Genomic DNA, 20,938 nt, shown 5'->3' on the forward strand with positions numbered 1-20,938 from the left:
GGGTGGGGAGAGGGGTTCCTGAATTGCCCCTGATTCTCTGGATATAATTTTGACAGCAGATTCTGGGCGGCCGCTTGGTCTTTTACCTGAAGGTCTATCTTATATGTATAGAATATGCACATAAGAAAAAAAATATTGATATTACAAACAAATATTGCTAATCTCAATGAAACACGAACTTAGTAAACCTGCCCATGCGAGATCTTGATTTCATACACCTCTTTTATTGCTTCGATCCCTCCTTAATTTTTTTCTTTTACATAAAATTATATCAAGCTTTCATTTTGGGTTCGTCAAGAGGCCTTTTCGACATACATAACAAAACCTTATCTGTCGAGCCAATCATTAAGAGATAAATATTATTGATACATAGTTCTATAACAATAGTTGAATACAAAATAATAAAAAAATTCTTGCAAATTTTGCTCATTGGGTACTTTTTTTTTATTTGTGAATTTGGTTTACTTAAGAAAGCGTTTGGAAAAAATATAGTAGCGTTGTCTTTGAAACAAATATCACTATAACATTTGTATGTATGTTTTAAAATAAATTTAATAAACCATTGAAAACCAAGGTTATATTTTAAATCGAATCAACATATTAGGCAATAGGTATGTATGTACGAAGATTTAAATAATAAATATTTAATATTCAAAATTTTAAACTATTGTGGTTTGTAAAAATTAACAAATTATATCAATGTATAAATTAACATGAAATAATTAGATGTTAACTGAATTTATTTGGATTATATCCATTGATAAATTATCTTAAATAAGATTTCTTAAAACAAAATTTGCACTCTATCTTTAAAAAGTTACTCATCCAATCTCGATTCACATAACAACTTTTCCAAATCTACTCGTGCTTCCTAAAAAAAATCTTAGAGCATTAATTCTCATTTTATGTTGTTTGAGTTTAACGATTAAATCTAGAATAAATCTTTTCAGTTTATTTTTTTTCATTCTCTCAATACAATTGAAACTGGAGCCAGTAACGCTGAATATTGATTATTTATTTCAATTTCTTGTATAATATGCCTGTGAAATGTAATAAATTCTACAAATCATCTTCTGTTTAGTAAAAACTATAATATTTTTAATTTGGTATTAGCTATTTTGCTTCTAATTTTATATTGATTTGTTTATCACAGTATGCTTGATTAAGATATTATTAGTTTATATATTGTAAACCTATTTAATTTCGGTTTATTGTTATATTAAATGTATCTTATCCCTCCCCTCCTTCTTGATAAGACGAAGGAACCAATCAATATTTAGCTCTAGACCTCGTTAGCTCTAGACCTTAATTCGCCAATTAATGTGATAGCAGTATTTTTCCAAGATATTTAATCATGGGTTGTTTTTTTATATAATTCTAGTTAAACACTATCCTCTGAAGCATTGACTTACACATCTCAAATGAGCTTGACAAATAGGTCAGACAGGATGAAGAAGGGCCAGGCCGCCTAGCTATGTGGGTTATTGAGTTGTGGCACATACTTCCCACTAATGTATACAATGCCACTCCTCTGCTACTTTCCATTTTCCTTAACGTCTCCAGTCCTATTTGCATCTGTCACCAACTGTCTTTCAGCAATGGTGGCGCAAAGAGAGTGATGATATAACGACGGTTCTGTAAACTTGAATATTTTTTACTTCAAGGTATATATATCTTATATTGCTACAATCCTGTACAATTACGACTTGCAGTAATAGTGAGACACATTAGTTATGAGACAAGTAGGAATTACAAACTGTGGGCTTACGAGCCTCCAAAATTTCTCTATATAAGAGAGTTCAAAGGATCTATAAAATAAGCCAATATTTTTGTAGTCATTTAAAATATAACTATCAATTGACTGCTTATTTTTTGCATTTTTTTTTCTATTCCATTATTTGATCGAAGAATAAAATACGAAATCAGTTATTTAAAATTAAATAAATCGAAAATCTCTGTTCATGAATTATAGTTTCAGCTTAATTAATCCTATATTTTCCAATAGCCACTTTATAATCTATAAATAAACGAAGTTTTAAAATCATTTGAAACTGTCGAAAAATCTATTTTACGGATTACAAATTCTGCATAATAAGACATAATAATTTGTACTGTTCAGATATTGAAGTTGAAGATTCCGTTGAAAATGTAGTCCAGTTAAAAAGGAAAAAAAATGGCATTTCAGTCTTTTCAAACTATAAATGGTGCTATTAAAGGATATTTTATTGTATATAGATTTAATCTGTTTGTCTAAAATCGTTATAGTCTTTTAGACAAAATATCAAACAAGTATCAAAGAAAAAAGTTGTTGTTAGATGTACTGAATATTTGCTATTTTAATGTTTTTTGTTGTTGTTTTTTTTCCTTTTGTAATATTTTGAAAAAGAGGCATTCTCAGTACACCGAGTATCCGTTTAAAGCACCTGGGAGCCGCGGCTAAAGTAGCACTAATCTGGCGAACATTTTAGACATTATTTTTAAATAAATAAGACCAATATTGTTTTTAAAAAGACACATTATTATACTTTATTTCTTACAAATTTAAGCTTTTTGTTTCGAGTCTATGTAAACATGTAATATATTACTGATCCCAGATGATAATTTCTATGCAATTTCAAAAACACATTTCTGTGAAACTGCTAAATTTATCATATTCTGTGTATATGTGACATAAGTGGATATTAGAATTGCAGAATGAAATAGGCACTACCTAAATTAATGAAAGTAAGGTGAGGAGTCATAGTAACACTTTTAAATAAAGAACGTCAGAGGCACATTAATTTTTTAATTAATTGGCTCTAGATTGTTTTCAAAAGCATGAATTAAAACGAATTACCTCTTGTATCTATTAAATATTAAACATTCTCGCATAAAATAAAATACAAAAATCGAAAGAAGAGCCATTATAATTTGATAATTCTTAACACAAAGCCATGAGTTTCCAAAATATCTAAAAAGAAACAGCCGAAAAAATTAAAGAGTCATCTAGAAACCATCAGTGAAGAGTAAATCTATCAATAAATCAACGCTATGGAATTAACCGTATTTCACCCGTACACAAAATGCATCACAGAAGTGACCAGTACTGCATTTTGTTTGCTTTTACATATGCAGTAAAGTTTTAAAATAATGGCTTAGATGGCAAAACATTGGTTGTTTAACGATATAATGGAGATCCAATGCTTTGTATTTTGAATCTCTTAATTATAATAGCCTAATAAAATTGATAACATTAGGTACGCAGACGTTCCTCTCTCATCGTGGGTGTACGGTATGTGCGATATATAAATGTGACTGAGATAACAATGACCGAAAAAGTTGTGATTGCCCCGGGATCCCTGAGTCATTCAAAGAGTATGCCTTCCACACAAATCCTAGGTTTGCCCATCAGCCTACTGGAAGTAGCTCACGGTCATCCCTACGGTGTAGGGATGGTAACTGTGCTGTGCTGGTAACTGGTAAAATGTGCTAAGCCGATTTTTCATATTCGGATACAAGAATATGTATCGCACGTCAGTATACATACGAGGATACTGCCGAATTTAAATTTAAATATTCCTGACACTGCATTATAGAAACAAATGGTCCTTAGCATCGCGAAGTAATATAATTCTATCCAGGTTACTAGTGCTACCGTAACGTATAAATGCTTATAAGGTCACTAGCTAAATTCATACGTTCATAGTCTATTACTAAAGGGAAGCAATATTTAGAGGGCTTATTAATTTTGATGAAAATTATCTGGGATAAACCTGAATTTCACCCTATGAACAATGGAATTGACGTGTTTAATCATGGATAAAAAGATCACAGAAGAATAAATTGAGTTGGCAATGTTCAGCAGTATTGTATTGCTATGATATATTTCAGGTTATGTCCGTTGTTTGAAATATTACCTGATTTAATTATACTCGCATAACTCAATTAAAATACCTTCTAAAAGACATTTTTTTTTATCTTAATAGCATGCACAAAGAGTTCTATTTTTGTTCGACAAAGAGTTCTAAGAATCGTTTCTAAAAACAAGAAGATGAAAATGTGTTAAAAAAGAGACTTTAAATAGAACTGTCAGGTAAAATATAATGTGATCCTGACCAGCCGAAATCAAATAGTTACAGAAAAACCTGAACGTCCCAAAACATACATTCAATTCATAAAAATACAATATTAATCTTTATAATGAGGTGAAGATAGTTGACCGTAAATAAATAAGAGGAGAAGATGGCCGGGGAGTGCTGTCAACAGAAAAACACTAATAAACAAAAATTTATTTATTTGTGCCAAAATGAATAATTATTTATTTATCCCTTTTGAATCCCAATTTCACTTTACTTAGGTATTTTTTAATCTTTTCTTCTTTCTTCTGGACAATTATTATAAACAGGGAGGTTACATATATAAGTAGATATCTACCGATGACACAATGACTTGCTCACTGAGCCAACCTGTTCCCCTCAGAAAACGTTTGAAACATTAAATTAATTTTAAACTTTAAATTTCAGGTTCAATTTAAATGTGAAAATTCCCATCTTAAAAAACTTAAAAAGGGTCTTACTGAATATTAAATATCTTTATATTTTTAGTATCTTTGGTTTATAAATTCAAGAAATATAGTTTTAACAGCAGCCAACTGCTGTGAAACGGTCTTACAAATATTTTTAGATCGATATTAAAAGGGACCATTTCAGGAGTTTCAATCGACCGAATTACCTTCATGGATCTACAATTGCTTCAGACGGTGGTCAAAAACTAGATGAGCTCTAGTATCACAAGATCTAACTGCTGTCGCCACAGAACTGTCCCAGAAAAAATAATGGAGGCTTATAATAGACAAACTTAGTGCTCTATGGGTTTTTCTCTAGTTGAGAAGTGATTAGCTGATATGTTCAGTACATAACCATTCCAGTAATCTACAACTGACATGAATAAAAACATATGATTTTACTGTCATGTTCTTTATCGATTTGACTATTATTTTTTTGTGATTAGTGTAAATATCGTTTGATATGTAAATATTATAAAATATCATGTAATGAAATAACAATTTTTTTTTAACTACATCAACAATTTAGAATTTTGTTATTTCAATAAGCAAAAGTCATTGGTACTCTAAAAAGTAATGGTATATTTAAAAAAAAAATTAAAATGATTTCGAAAAAAGATAATAGTGTCTAATAATGTAAAGATGCATGAGCATGGGTCAACTATCCCGAAACGTTGTACAATGAAAAATATAGAATAGGTTATATTAATTTTGGAAATCTTTTCACTTCAACAATTTAAAAAAAAATTATATAATTATACTTTCTAATAATGGGCAAATATTATGAATTAGTTCTGATGGCATTGCCGACGTCTGTAAATTATTTCGAAATAAGAGAAAAAAAGTATTTATTGAATGAAAATCAAAACTTTTTTTTTTAATTTTACCGAAATTGTGATTTTTTGAGTCACTTAGCAATGGTATATTTAAAAAAAAAATTTAAATGATTTCGAAAAAAAAAATAATGTCGTGTGAAACAATTACTATATTTAAACTATGAGTATATAGATGACATGATGTCCATAGAAATTGAAAATATGACAAATATGTGGATTGTAAAGGTGCATGAATATGAGACAATTGTTCCGAAACATTGTACAATGAAAAATATAGAATAACTTATATTCATTTTGGAAGGTTTTTCACTTGAACAATTTAATATAATCAAACTTTCTAAAAATAAAACCCAGATAATAATGTCAAGTCAGATTGAATTAAAATGGAATAAAAGGAGTTTCAATTCATCTTTTTACAGAAATTATGCCTATTTCACAATTCATATTTCTCTATATTGATGATACTATCTATCACTTTTCTTTCTTTAATAGTCCGCCATTCCGGTCGTCAGATGGTCTTGTCTACTTAAATCCACACCACCAAATATTAGAGCTTCATTATAAGATTTAAAAAAATTAAAAAAACTACTTGCAGCTTAAGATATTTCAAATAGATTCTTCACATTTGCCATATATTTGTTTGATTATACCGCTGTCCCATTGGAACGGTGTTATATCTCAAAAAATAGTAATTTTAGCAATAAGGGAAAGATCTATATTGTTCAAAACTGTAAAATATTTTACTTCTAGATTTTATGACATATTTTTGTATGTAGTATGGTTCTTTGTTTTACTGTATACATCTTACCTAACGTAATGTGCATATCTCAAAGTAATCATTTTTTAAGATGTTTCACTGTTAGAAGCTAGACAGTGATATTTTCGCATTTACTATTGGCACAAAATTCATTTGGGAATGTTGCACGTTTTCAAAATAATATGTATGGTTTGATGTCTTTATAAGGGCATTAGGTTTAATTTGGACCTGATAATATAGCGAAGATGGCTGAAAGCCAGAGTGTCAGGAAAAAGCAGATTCTGAAACAGGAATTAAATGTGTTATTCAAGGAGACTATGCCTTTTGTTGGCAAAAGTGGAGTATAATTTATTCCCTAATTTATCCGAGCCGTCGGTCTATTGATAGCATCCTCAGTCCTTTTTTTTAGCAGGATCTATTGTTAAAAATTATTTTAAAGTTTTTTTAATAATATTTTATTTTTAGTCTTTATGTTTATTATTAAATTTTGGGGCTGAATCCATCTGGTTGATATAGTTGATGTAGAAGTATTGTGCTGTTTGACATAAACGTTGTTCATTGTACAAGGACACAACGGTTTACACGATTAAATCGTAAAGATCCTATTAGCTTTAACAAGAGGTGAGAAGAGCAATAATCTGGGGAATACGGACCTGTTTAATTTAAAAGTATATTCTTAGAGTGTCTGTTAGCATGAATTTCTTGTACAATCGCATGCAAACACATTTAAAGAAATACGTTTCATTCCATATACCAAATATCAAGAGTGCGAAATATTTTATAACCTAATAAAAAATATGTTAAAATGGTAATATTTAAGTTTGAATAAAATAAAATGACCGAAATGATTGCAATGTTTCTTATGAACTAATCAACCAATGTGGAGAGAGTAAAATCTGTAAACGCATATATTACTGAAAATATTCAAGGAAACAGAAACAAGGGCCTAAATAAATGGAACTTAAGAAAGAATTGATGATTCAATACTGATTACAATTTTTAAAAAAAGTAACCAAGAATGGGTTGTCATAATCTAGAACATGTTAGTTGCAAGTAGAGCAGTATGTCTCTTTTTCGCACTTAAGTTGAGTGTTTGCGGCTTTAGCGCACTTGCTCGGCCTCCACTGGCTCATTACCAGTGATACGGCGAGAGGGATGCCCTGGGATCTTTTGAGCTCTCCTCTACCTCTTACACGAATTGAGTGGGCTCAGGGATCCTCAGGTCGATTGTGTAAATATTGTATATATTATTTTATCATTATGTTATTTTATTTATTTATTTTTCATACAGATAGTTTGATTATGTTCATCTTGTCTATTATTTTGTTTGTATATATTATATTTTAAGAGTTTTTTTTTAATTTATTTTATTTTATTTATTTTTTTTATTTTAGTATGCATGAGATAATTCATCACTATTACCTATTGCCCACAACTGTGTGGCAGATTGTAATATCTATTAATAAATAAATATATCAACTTAAGTAAATCTAAGTGTTTCGACTACACTAAGAGCCGAACCTAAGACACCAGAAAATCATAGTAGCGAACATAATTCTACTGTACAATTACTAAAACATAACGCGTATCGCGGGTGTGGGTGTAGTCGGTAAATATTCTTCCAGTTCGGGTCTCCGTGCAGGGATTTCATTAGAAGATTCATAGGACCAATTAAAAATCGATTTGTCGAACAACCACCGAAATCGGGTGTATAATAATTAATAAACCTAATGAATAATCGTACATTATAAATTATCTATAACCACTTCAACATCGTCAAACTCTTCTTAACTTATATTTCTTTATAAAAAAATCCATTTGTGTTTAACAGTAGGAAAAGCACGTTCTCCAATATCCCATCTTATACTTATTCTAGACCGTTTTCAAGTTTTTAAATGTACTATTCAACAAAACAATAAACATATAACTAAAACATACAAAATAGGTTAAAAGTTACTTAACCGCAATTTTGTTTGTAAATTCTTTTTATTTATATTGAACAATGAAAAGAATATTGAAATCCACCAAGCAATTTAATACCCATCTATCTACTGCCTCCTCCTTCCCTGAAATTAATACTTGCAGAAAGGTTTTTACTAAAACGCCTTCACCCAATCACGGTACAACACACCCAGATTCCTAACAATCTACTCAGTCTAATTGTTGGTTAATGTAATACTTTCTATGGGGACTAGAATGTACTGCAATGGAGTCTATCGTATTCATATACACTATTTTATAAAGGAAATGATAATTTATGATTCCGCTCGCGGCCAGTAGACTTGTAACTGCCCATCGAATCGTTGCCTTTGACGGATCTTTCCTGATCCGCTCCTATTTCATATGGAATTCTGTTTCTTCCTTCAGTTTTATAAAACCTTTTTGAACGCAGAGGGTTCTAAAAAGTACAATTAATGTATTATAATAAAAAAAAAAAAAAATCATTTCGAACTATTACTATATTATCTCTATCTTAGATAAATAATATACTAAAACTGTTTTTAAAAATTCATTCAAATTTACAGCTGTTTGAGACATTTATGGCATCTACTCAATCAGCTAACGAAAAAAAGACCATCAGTAAATGAAACAAGTTAACTTATAAATATATAAAAGCTACTGTAAATATTAAAAGAAAATAATTTGTTATGATCACTTAGAAAACAACAATTATAACAAGAATACTAGTCATATATATTTTTTTAATAAATAAATTATAAAAATATATATGAACAGAGTACAAGTATTCTTGTTATAACTGTTGTATTTTATGTGATTATAACAAATTATTTCTTAACCCATCTCACCTTTTATCCCCCCGCCTTCAGCAGACCCAGCCAACCCCCTATAATGCCATATGGTAATGGAAGGAACCAGTTACGTTAATATATACTTAGGTATATATCAATCTTGTTATTGTTATTTATAATAAAAGAAGTAAGAAAAAATATTTTTTTTTAATATATTAGAATATGTTAATGCAAACTACAATAACAATAATAATATGATTGGGCTAGATTTCAACATGAGGAACAGGCTGGGTATTAATCTTCATTTCATATTCATATTATGATAATCTTAATCGATGCACTGTCAAAAATGTATTAACTTACGTAGAAAATCCGAGAAAAATGTTACTTAAATGCAGGTAACAATAATGGGTGGAATCTCTTTTACGATATTTTAAATTCATAAGACAGGAAAGAAGAAAGGGGTAAGACTGACAGGATCCTACCCTGAAACCGTTGGAGTTTTTTCGCTGTTGTGCGTGTAATATTGCCAGCATAGGTGCTTCTTAGAGGAGGGCCGGCCTGAGAATACTTTTGTATATCAGTAATTAGAGGCGGAGAGAAAGGTCACGAAATGTTAGCACATGATTTTAGTTTAAACGTACTAACATTTTAAATATCTAAAAACCATTCAGAATGGTTATAGAAATTGTCTATGGGTAGATGCGTTTATAAAATAAAATAAACAAAATACATAAACGTTCAACCAAAACGAATAATAAAGGGTTATATCTAAAAAACGGTATAATAAATGCATCATCAGTGGAATTAATATTGTTGGTCGATTTTTTTTTTACGAAATTACTTTTTAAAAAAAATGCTGGATTGTTTCATTTCGACTTACATTGTTTTTTAATATACTTGATATTATCAGTATATAAATATAGTTTTCTGCTATATTCTATAGCTATAACGGTTTCTATATTCTATAGCTATATTCTTACATATCTTACAGTTAAGATCAATCACCATTCACTTTAGCCAAATAGGCTGTAGTAGTGTTGATGAAATCACATGAATTTTATAGGATTAGGTTTACGAAAAGACCTGAAAACATTTTATCCTTCAAAGGGCCTGTCTCTGAAACATGAAGGTCAACGGTTTGGATTATGGTTACTTCTTCTGACACAAAGAAGGCGAAGTAATGGAGGGAGGATTTCACAAAGGATTTTGATAAGGATCGGATTACAGATGACATTTTTCGCCCTTAGTCCATTACCCTGGGAATAGCAATCATTTTTATTATTTGTTTTCTGCTATAACCTTCACCGATTGTTTAAGGAGCTATACTCTTTAAACTAAGATGTATATAAAGAAGGAACTATACGTAGTAGGAGTTAACCTGATCCTAAGATCAATAATAGCCCAATCACCAACACGTATATTAAAAAATTAAATTGAATTCATGGTTAAAATAACAAAATATTCTTTGTAATAATGAAGATTCCTTGTAATATGGCCCGGGTGCGGTAAAAAAAAAAAAAAAAAAACTCAAATAGTAAATGGGTATACTATTTAAAAAAAATAGTATACCCAATTACTATTTGATTTTTTTTGACCGCACCATATTCCTTAATACACACGGCCGATCAACAATCTTCCAGTATTTCTTATAATATTTTGAGATGTTAAATTAAATTTCGTACTTGCCAAACTTGTGTCCGTGCCAAATACTGTGGCAATGAGTGCATGTGTCCTTGATTTAACACAATATCAGAAGGAGTGAAAATATTAATCTGGTACTTTTTTTATTTAAAATACTTTTATTTATTGATAGATATTACAATCTGCCACACAGTTGTGGGCTATAGGTAATTTTGATGAATGATCTCATTCATACAAAAATAAAATAAATAAATGAATGAAAACTAATATATAATCTCTCTTAAAATATATATAAATAGAAGAATAAACAAAATTAACATAATCAAACTTATCTAGTATTAAGAAGCTTCTTCGTTCAGTAGGATAAGAAATAAATGAGAAATTCCCTTTATGATGTTTTGTATGATTTTACCACAATCGTTTTCCTCTGAAATTAATTTTAATATTAAAAAAATTCGTTCTATGAGTTATAAAAAAAAAAAAATGAGGTGTGGATGGTGAATCACACGTATTTATCTACCCACACTTTATGTGACAGATACAAATATATATAAATATTTTCGAAATTTTATTGAATATTTTTTCCAACTATATATAATATATTACTACTCTTATTATAAAGTTAATGCTTTAACAATTTAAATTTTTATAAAAAAATAACATAAAAAATAAAATAAATAAACTATGCTAGCTTCTTTTATATATATTATTATAAATAATAACTTACTTCTTTATTTATATTATCTAGTTATTTTTAAGTAAATAACTCTTTATTTATATATTTGGATTTTGCAGTGGACCCATATATAATTCAAAATTATAGCTTATCTTGCTGGAACTGCTTACAGTTCTTATTTGCGAAAGACTGAATGCTAAGACATGATATAGGAGATGTGATGTCGTACTCTAGATCTTTGATATTGATTAGAGCCTTCCTCATATTACTAGACAAACCTCAGCATTCCCTAATGAAATTGCCACCCCGTCCCTGTCCTTGGGGTTGTTAATACTAATATTCCTCAGTTAAGACAAAACCTTGAGTCTTAGTGCTGAATTACAGAGCACAAGTCCGTCACAAGCAGTATAATGATAAAAATATAGTACTTTTTCAATTAAATAATAATAGTAGCGTTGTTAATTATCCATAATTAATTTTTTTGAGTGATATCACTTAATTCAACATTGTCCTGATACAGTAAAAAACTGAAAAATGTTAATTTCGTAAATAAAATTGTTATCATAGCGAATCAATTAGCTGATTTTAGGAAATGTTTTAGGATATCACTATTTTTCTTTGGGCACAACTTGAAGAAAGCTTTTTGATTTTTTTTTTGTATTGCAAAGATATTTTAGTGAGCTGGTGTCATTCTATCTCGTGGAAATCCTCAGCAAGCTATCTCAAAGTCAGAGGGGTTACAAACACCACAAATTACCCCCCCCCCCTCCCAGTCTATTATAATATATGTAATACATCAACTAGTTCCAATACGAAAAACAACACAAGGTGTACCACAGTCAAAATTGATTTACAATTTTTAGAGCATAAAAAATTCATAAAAATACATTTTTACGAAATATGACGTGCTGTTAGTGAATAATTTAAAAAAATAATCTCATTTAATTTTTTCCAGTATCCCAAAACTAAAAGATTTGACAGAAAATAGTTCAGTATGGTTCGTTGAATGTTTAAAATGCAGCAAATAGCACACACAAGGTAAATTAGTCATTACACCGGCATACACGAATTATTTGTCTGGATTATATATGTCAAATTTTGTTTTCTTCTAATTAATTTATAACAGAAATAAAAAAAAAAATGTTACATATGCGCAGTCTATTCGGCTTCCTCTTTGCATAAATATTCAACTCTTAGTTTCCTCCCTTGTTTTTCCTACAATGACTGTGGATGTGTGGCGGGGTCTCGAAGCTATACTTTATCGTCTTATGATTTCCTCCATACAATCTATTTTTGGGATAACCAGAAATACGCATAAAACCGTTATTACTAAGATTATACTACCTATCCTACTAATGTCAGTATTTTCTAGCGTCTTTCCTATTCTAAATAATTAAATAATAGCTTAGTACCTCTTCTATATCCTACATAACCTGCATTTCAAATCCACTGTCCAATCCCGAGTTCCTTCGTTTAAATCCATTTTTTTCCACTAGCTTTTCTTTCTCCAAATAGAATAAATATTTTAATAATATAAATAAAAAAAACATAAACATATCTTAATTTAAATATTGATAAAAATATTTTTCTGTTCCCAAACCTACTCATTACGTAATTGGAGTAAGACAACACTATTTTGGCCAATATATTGTTTAATTTCAAAATTGTTCCAAAGGGACTTATCCCCAGAATAATAAACTATTTTTCGTTTCATTTAAAAAAAAAGTATAGTTTAATCAGTCTTACTATCTTGAGCTCTGGTGTTTCTTAAAAAATCATGAACTAGTTGTTCGTGGTTGTTCCAGGATCGTCATTGTCTTTTGCAATTGTGTAAATTCATTCTCGGCTCTAATTTTCTTTTTTTTTCGCAAACGAAAATAATATTTTTCACTTTGGTTAATTTTGGGATTAAATTCTTCGTATATTGGAAAGTATTAGAATCAAGATTAGGATCATGCCTGTAAATTCAAATCTTCTGTCTATATGATATATATTTTTTGTTTGTGTAGCAACTCCCGTACAAAAAGAGTTAGCCAGTATTATTCATAGTTCATAGTTAGCCACCGTTATTATGTCATACATGACTTTGGAATACGAGGCCGACAGTTTTTTTTTTCTTTTCTTAGTTTCTTGAAAACACACAGTTTGTCAAATAATAAATTATCTCCTTCTTAAAAACTATTTCATTATTCTTGAATGAATTAGTTTGAATACTATTATTTGTGAACATTATAGAAAGCAATATAAAGTAACGAATAGCACCTTTGCTTTTCGCCCAGAACTGCGTTTTTTTTTTTAAATCTGTTTTAAATGTGCGAAACTACAAACATAAATTCGGTTAGGAATGCCTTTGTTGTATTGACACGGTGCCGTGACAATGTTATTTGAAATCTACGAAGTGGGTGCCAACTATTGTGACATGCCCTAGTTAATTATAAGGTGGGCCGTTGGAATAAAGGCGATCGCCCTGAGGTGCCTGCGATAACGCCGGCCGATCGGCGATGTAATGGAGAGAGAGAGGACGGAGGGTGCAGAAATAGTTAGGCGGCGGTGGGAACACGACTGCCAGCTGGTGTCGGTCCAGCTCCCGCTACACCATTGTAGACCACGGTCCCGTCTTGGCCTAGGTCCAGTATCACTCTTGTCTTATAAAGTCTTATCACCTTATTTATCTCCCATCGTTTTAATCCTCTACGTTCGTGTTTTCCTTCAGTGTTCCTTCTTGGTTACAGGCGTACTCAGCTTCATTAAGGTTGGAAAAAATTAATTTTTTGACATTTTTTCCTTCTCACATCATTAAAAAAAAACAATCCATACTAAATTTCGATAATGATATACCATTATTCAGCCAACAGGAGAACTATAACTATAAAGCTAGTTCCTAGTGTTGCATTATTTCTCGAAGTAAATAAGTACAATTGAACTGAATAGAGCTTTCTTTAAAATTAAAGAGAAAGAATCGACAAATGAGTTATAGGTACCATCATTTAGAGTACATTATTACAAAACCGATTCTTTCAAAATCAACATAAATCTTGGTTCTTAACCCTCTAAAAAGAACCCTTAACCCTTCTTAACCCTATTCGACAAGAATTACACTCATCTGTAATTTTTGTACATAGAGTAGATATACTATATGATTTCATGGTACACATATAACTGTGTATGTGTGCTTTGTACGCCTGCTCCAGGAAAAAGGGAGAAAGAAAAGTGACCAATTCAGTGGTCGAAGGGTGCTACGTTTCATTATCCATATCCATCCACTGGGTTGTTCATATGGTTCTAAAAAGTGACGATCGTTCGGCGCAAAGATTCTTTATTCACATTTTTAATCGGCATTGTTTAATTAATATTGTTTTATGTTTTTTTTTTTCGTTTAGCTCTACAGACCTTGTAGATCAATGGAAGCCAGAATCAACTTTCTCTTCGCCTGCCTGCCTTCGGCTACTGCTTTCCAGTTTGTTACATAGTGCTCTTTCGCATATTTGTAGCTTCTGCATCCCACGTGGTCTCTTGCCAACCATACAAGAGTTGTGCCAACTATACACATTCATTTTCGTGCTGAGGCGTCTTGATGGATTGCCTCGAGCCACGTGTCCGGCTCATCTTATTCTCCTTGCCTTCATATCGTGAGATATTGACTGACATGTCTCTGCAGGCAGTTCTTCTCCCCCATGTATTAAGACTCTAATTTCAGATCGTTCCTGGAAATGTACAGAGAACATAGTTCAAATCTCTGGATACTGTTTTCTAGGGTACCTGTTAGAGCTTAGGTCTCGTAGCCTATTAATGTTGTTTTAACTAATACAAACCGTTAGTTGTAACTTCATTTTGAAAATAATAACTATATGTTATAAAACTTTTTTTCCTGTTGGCTCTACAGACCTTGAAGACTTCTGGTCACGTAATGTTATATAACCATGACATTATTTAATATATATATTTAACTAATATAAGCTATAAACTATTACGTCATATTGAAAACAACACTTTTATGCCGTTAACTAAAACATTATTATTTACTCGATTTTTAATGAATTTTGCGAAAATCCACTGCATTCTCCCACTCCGTAGCCCAAAGAAATAATTCGGTATCGCCTATTTTGGTCTAATAACATTGATGATACCTATTTAGGAATTAGGGAAAAAATACGAAATTGTAGAATAGAAAAACCAAGCAGCTTCGTCTGCTAAATTGATCACGAAATCCCATAAATAGATATTATTTGACCTTTATGAATTAGATTTCAGAGTCCCTTAAATTTCACAGTATACTCATTAATTTTTCAACTGTTATTAAAAAAAAAAGGTAGAGAGGTGTGTAAAAATGCAAATGAGAAAAAGCAAAACCCCTTGGAACGGCTGCTGTTTATATCAGTAGAATCTCTTTTTTTTTTTCGTAACCTCCTTTATTTTTATATTTGGTTAATAAATATATATTATATACATTACATATATTACAAGATACATGTTTATCTGTGAGATATTGCCTTGCGGCATTCATTATTAGGTTAGTTGCAGAGTCCGATTAAAGTATTTATAACATGTAGCTTGTGAAAATTAAATTTTTTGCACATAAAGGCGGTCTTTGTAATCGGCAGTCACACGACGCCAATGTCTATACGTGCTCACTTGCATGGACTCGGACCCCTCCGTAAAAGGTAGACGTCCGGTGTCGTTGACACGCACGAACACCTTGTATTTACTCTCGAACTTATAGTAGCTAGTAGATCCACCTAGCCTCATAAAATGGGTACTCTTAATTGGGTAAAAATCTGGCGGTCGAGCGTTATTTTGACTAAATCACCTCCTTGCACAACCGTTGGTCTAGTAATAGTACTTCCTTACTAAGTACTGCACCCCAGACACTTTATGGGTTGTAGTGTTAAAATTTTTATTTAATTTTTTTTTTTAATTCTACCTAATATATTAAACCTAATATTTATTTTCAAAATCATTCGTGATTATTTTACTCTAATTCAATAATGCATTTTGCCAACTTTTATAACTTCCACTTTTAAAACGGTAATGCAACAGCTTTGGTTTAATAAAAAATCAAGCACTCGTCAGTATCTGAACCAATTTAAAATGGCTAAAACTAATTTAAATCAGGCTGGAATACAATATCGGCTGAAAAACGTCTAAAATTAAAATCGAAGTGTAAAAAAAAATGTACAGTTGGACAAAGCAGCTCGAGAGTAAATACAAGGTGTTCGTGCGTGTCAACGACACCGGACGTCTACCTTTTACGGAGGGGTCCGAGTCCATGCAAGTGAGCACGTATAGACATTGGCGTCGTGTGACTGCCGATTACAAAGACCGCCTTTATGTGCAAAAAATTTAATTTTCACAAGCTACATGTTATAAATACTTTAATCGGACTCTGCAACTAACCTAATAATGAATGCCGCAAGGCAATATCTCACAGATAAACATGTATCTTGTAATATATGTAATGTATATAATATATATTTATTAACCAAATATAAAAATAAAGGAGGTTACGAAAAAAAAAAGAGATTCTACTGATATAAACAGCAGCCGTTCCAAGGGGTTTTGCTTTTTCTCATTTGCATTTTTACACACCTCTCTACCTTTTTTTTTTAATAACAGTTGAAAAATTAATGAGTATACTGTGAAATTTAAGGGACTCTGAAATCTAATTCATAAAGGTCAAATAATATCTATTTATGGGATTTCGTGATCAATTTAGCAGACGAAGCTGCTTGGTTTTTCTATTCTACAATTTCGTATTTTTTCCCTAATTCCTAAATAGGTATCATCAATGTTATTAGACCAAAATAGGCGATACCGAATTATTTCTTTGGGCTACGGAGTGGGAGAATGCAGTGGATTTTCGCAAAATTCATTAAAAATCCCGAGAACTCCCAACACACAACAACAGATAACATAATTATTATCTGCCAAAGCCGTATTCGAACCCGAATTCTTGGAGTTAGTCGTCCATTTCCTTACCAATGAGCTACCCACTCCCAAAGAAGTTCAGCAGTCTTTAAAAGTGTTCCACAAAGCATTTCAATGTAATTAAGTTTCACGATCTCTTGAAGAGGGAGGGGTAAATTTGTGGGAATTGATAAATAATGAAACTCTAGAAGGTTTCTAAGACATTTTAAAACATCTGACGAAATCTGCCTATCAGAATAACTTTTGTTACTAGATATGTTTGGTTTTTATAATATCTTTCCAGATATTCCGTTTTAAGTTATTAGCGATACTATTAAGTTGGAATCGTTCTAAACAATGGTTGACAGTTATGAGGATCATATTTCTTCTTTATTTACAGCCATTTTTAATTTTCTTCACAGTAAATTTTAAATTGAAAGGAACTTTGTCTAGTTCAGTTAATTTTGCACATCAAAAGATAGTAAAAATAAAAATTATGATGACAATGTGCTTTGCATTTTCCTTTTTTTTTCTTCTTTTTTTTTTACCCAAGTATGGTCTGGATAATGAATAAGATGTTACTCACACTAATGTGCTACTGATACATCGGTTGTCCTTTGAACATGAATTTACCATGGATGACTGGTCATTTCAACAAATCTCTGTTTCATTATTATATAAGTTAATATTACTGTGGTGAAAAAAATATTTGTTTATAAGAAGAAATAAAAAAAATGAATAGGTACCTAATTGTAATAATGCTGCACGTATACAAAACTCAATAACAAAGATACCAATACAAACATTGTGAAAGCAGTTGGAATTGTAGAGGATAGAGAAAGAATAAGTAGTGTGCGTGGAAATGCTAAGATAGCCTTTAAAATAAACTTCAAGATAACAACTTGAAGAAAGTTTTAAGATATGAAGTAACGGATGCTTGAATCAGAATGAGAAGGAAACTCCTTTGAATATGCATGGACATTTTAACAATAAGAAACAGTTGTTTTAATAAGTCGTAACCATCAGCTTGGTAAAATCACAAAGCAGACATTTCGAAAACAGTTTTCATTTACAAGCTACCTTCTTGATAAAGTGGTATCTTGTCTTGTTTTTATTAAGAATACTTGAATAGTAAAAAAAGGAACTTTTTAATACTTAATTACATTTTATTTATTATACTCTACATTTTAAATATTTTTTTCACATTACAGAAATAATTATTTTGTTTTTGTTCCATTATTTCTGCAACAAACAAAATTCACGCCATAGTTTTATTTAACTCCATTTTCCACTCTTCGCGGAATTATTCGAAGATAAATAAACTATCGTGGTGAAATAGAAGTAAATAAGGTAAAATAGAATTTTACCAATCACAATATAAATTAAAAAAAAATAAAATAAAATTTAATTTAATAATTCATATTGTTTAATCAGATTCATTGTGAACGTTCATATTGAATTCAAACAAGAATTAATAAGCAAATAACGGTTCGCTTAATTTAAGGATGCAATTAGTAAAAACTATAATTCTACTGAAATCAACTATAGTAAGGTCAACTATAGGTTGTAAGAACAACCTGACCTTAGGCACTTCCACGCCGAGAGTGTGAGTAGAGGATTATATAGGGGGCGTGGGTCCTCAAATTGTTTACTTAGTTGTCTTAAGCTGGACTCCTTGCTTCTCTCCTAATCCATCGTGAATCTGATTTCGCCATTGTGTGTAAATATATTTAAGTAAAGTTTCTAGATCTAAAAGAGAAAAGTCACACATTGCCTTCATAGCTGTTTCGCCTTCATATTATTTGCAATTCCTTAAATGTCTCGGTGGAGAGAATGCATATATTGCATATTTTGTATCCACATTATTTTATATATCTATACAATTTTCTATTTATTACTTTTAACTTCTAGCTTAATATACTTATATATTCTATTTTAATTTTTGTATGCATATGTTAGTGTTGTATTTTTTTTTTTATAAATAGATTGTAAATTGGAACAACCATATTAGGATATATATACTATAAAATATAGTCTTACTATATTTGAAATGGTTATATACTTTTAACTGAAATTTACTGTTCTTTGTGATAGAAAAAAAAGAGAGAAACTTTTATAAAATTGAAATAATGGAAAAATTAAACATAGTTAAAGAACGATAGGAAACTAGAAAAAAAAGGTTTAAGGGAAGAAAAAATTAATAATTAAAAGGAAAAAATAAACCATGAATAATTTTATTACATAATAAATTATTATAATGCGATAATGTAAAAAAATATGCTGTGTCTATTTATATTATTAAGATTGTATAAAAATTGTGGTTCACTAATCATAAGTATGGTATATAAGACAACCTAATGAAGTTGGCCATACAATTTTTTTTTTTAATAAAGTGTTTTTATCTCTCCATTTTTACTTTATAAAAACAAACAACTTTTTCAATCTTTAGATAAGAAAAACTTGCAGCAGATCAATAAGTAGTCATTTATAGTGCTCTACTTAATGTATTGCATCACTATATCCAATAAGAAGTTTTGGATTATGTACATGCAGTTTTTCATGTTGAACAATTACATGAGAATCTAGTATATGAGCAACCTTGCTCAACCAACAGCTTTTACCGTAACTAGCTGAAGGGTCAGAAATCCAATCTATATCGGTTCGGTTGGCCCTAGGAGTGCCTGCCGACCCCCGATTAAATCCATGGATGATAGAACAGTAACTACTTTTTCCTGCCAAATCCCCGAGTTCAACAATTTAATGTTAAAATCATCAGGTTTTTCACAAAACATTATCAATTATAGGATTTTTTTTAATGGATCAAATATGCATTATCAAGGATTAATCAATATTGTATACACTACTGACGTACACAGAGGGGCTCAGAAAATTATCTTATTCTTTTCTCAGAAATCATTATTAAGTTTGATTTTCTTATCCATTAGCTTAAGGTTTGAATTTTGAGTATTACAAACCACATTTTGTTGAATACTAGGTAGTCAGATATAAATCCTTGAGTTCTGTTACAGATTGTCGGGATGTTTGTTTTTCTTAATTATTGTCTATTTTTTTCTTAATTGGATACTTCTGTATCATAATTCATAGTGAGCTATTAAGAGAAATAAAATATCAGTGGTTACATCTATGAGTATTATTCCAACTTAAACTTTTGTTATTAACTCTTTCCCAAGCCGGTTACTTCTTCCTTCAATATGTGACGTCAACGGATGCCGCCCTCAGACACTTGGTGACCTAGATACAGAACAATTTGGCATTAATCTCGTCTAACAAAGGGATGAGTAGAAACTTCATGGATATTAATGTGTAATCTAAAACTCGAGCTACGCTGCCCTTGGTCTTCGGGAAATGGTATGAACTAAAATTAAATTTGCACTTCAGTTTAGCGGTCTTTCTTTTTTAATTTCTTCTCCTGACTAACTAACGAGAAAAAAATATTTTTTTTTCTTCAAGGGAATAGAGTTATAAATAAAATAAAATTTTCAGTTTTACTCATTTTGTTGAACCGCACTTCTTGTATGCCGAAAAGATCTACCACATAGTTTAAAAGCTTAGTTTTTGTTCGATTTAATTCATCTTACTTTAATGATTATTGATAATTACGAAAATATGTAAGTATTATTGGAAATTAAGATGAAACACGTCGATTATCATATAATGTATATTATAGAACATTTTTGATAAGGTAGTTTTACCTCATGACTATACAAACTTTACCGATTTGATTTATTTAATACGGCGTGTAAAATCTCTTTATTTCCATCCAACTCTGTCAAGCACTTCTAATTCCATCTTACTTTAATGATTATT

At 30.5% G+C, this 20,938-nt stretch overlaps 1 protein-coding gene and 1 long non-coding RNA gene across 8 annotated transcripts in view; one reads left to right on the forward strand and one right to left on the reverse strand.

The window, feature by feature from the left end:
* Positions 1 to 20,938, forward strand: part of LOC106678941 (ATP-sensitive inward rectifier potassium channel 12) — a 388,098-nt gene that overhangs the window by 242,632 nt on the left and 124,528 nt on the right. The window lies entirely within an intron of this gene.
* The window catches only part of LOC136797306 (uncharacterized), a 103,361-nt gene continuing 102,745 nt past the window's right edge, over positions 20,323 to 20,938 (reverse strand). The window contains exon 3 of the long non-coding RNA XR_010845164.1: positions 20,323 to 20,362. This is a non-coding gene — a long non-coding RNA (uncharacterized lncRNA). The remainder of the gene's footprint in view (positions 20,363 to 20,938) is intronic.

Source organism: Halyomorpha halys, unplaced genomic scaffold (genome assembly GCF_000696795.3).
Source record: "Halyomorpha halys isolate HHAL.00 unplaced genomic scaffold, Hhal_1.1 Scaffold169.1, whole genome shotgun sequence".
Taxonomy (NCBI): domain Eukaryota; kingdom Metazoa; phylum Arthropoda; class Insecta; order Hemiptera; family Pentatomidae; genus Halyomorpha; species Halyomorpha halys.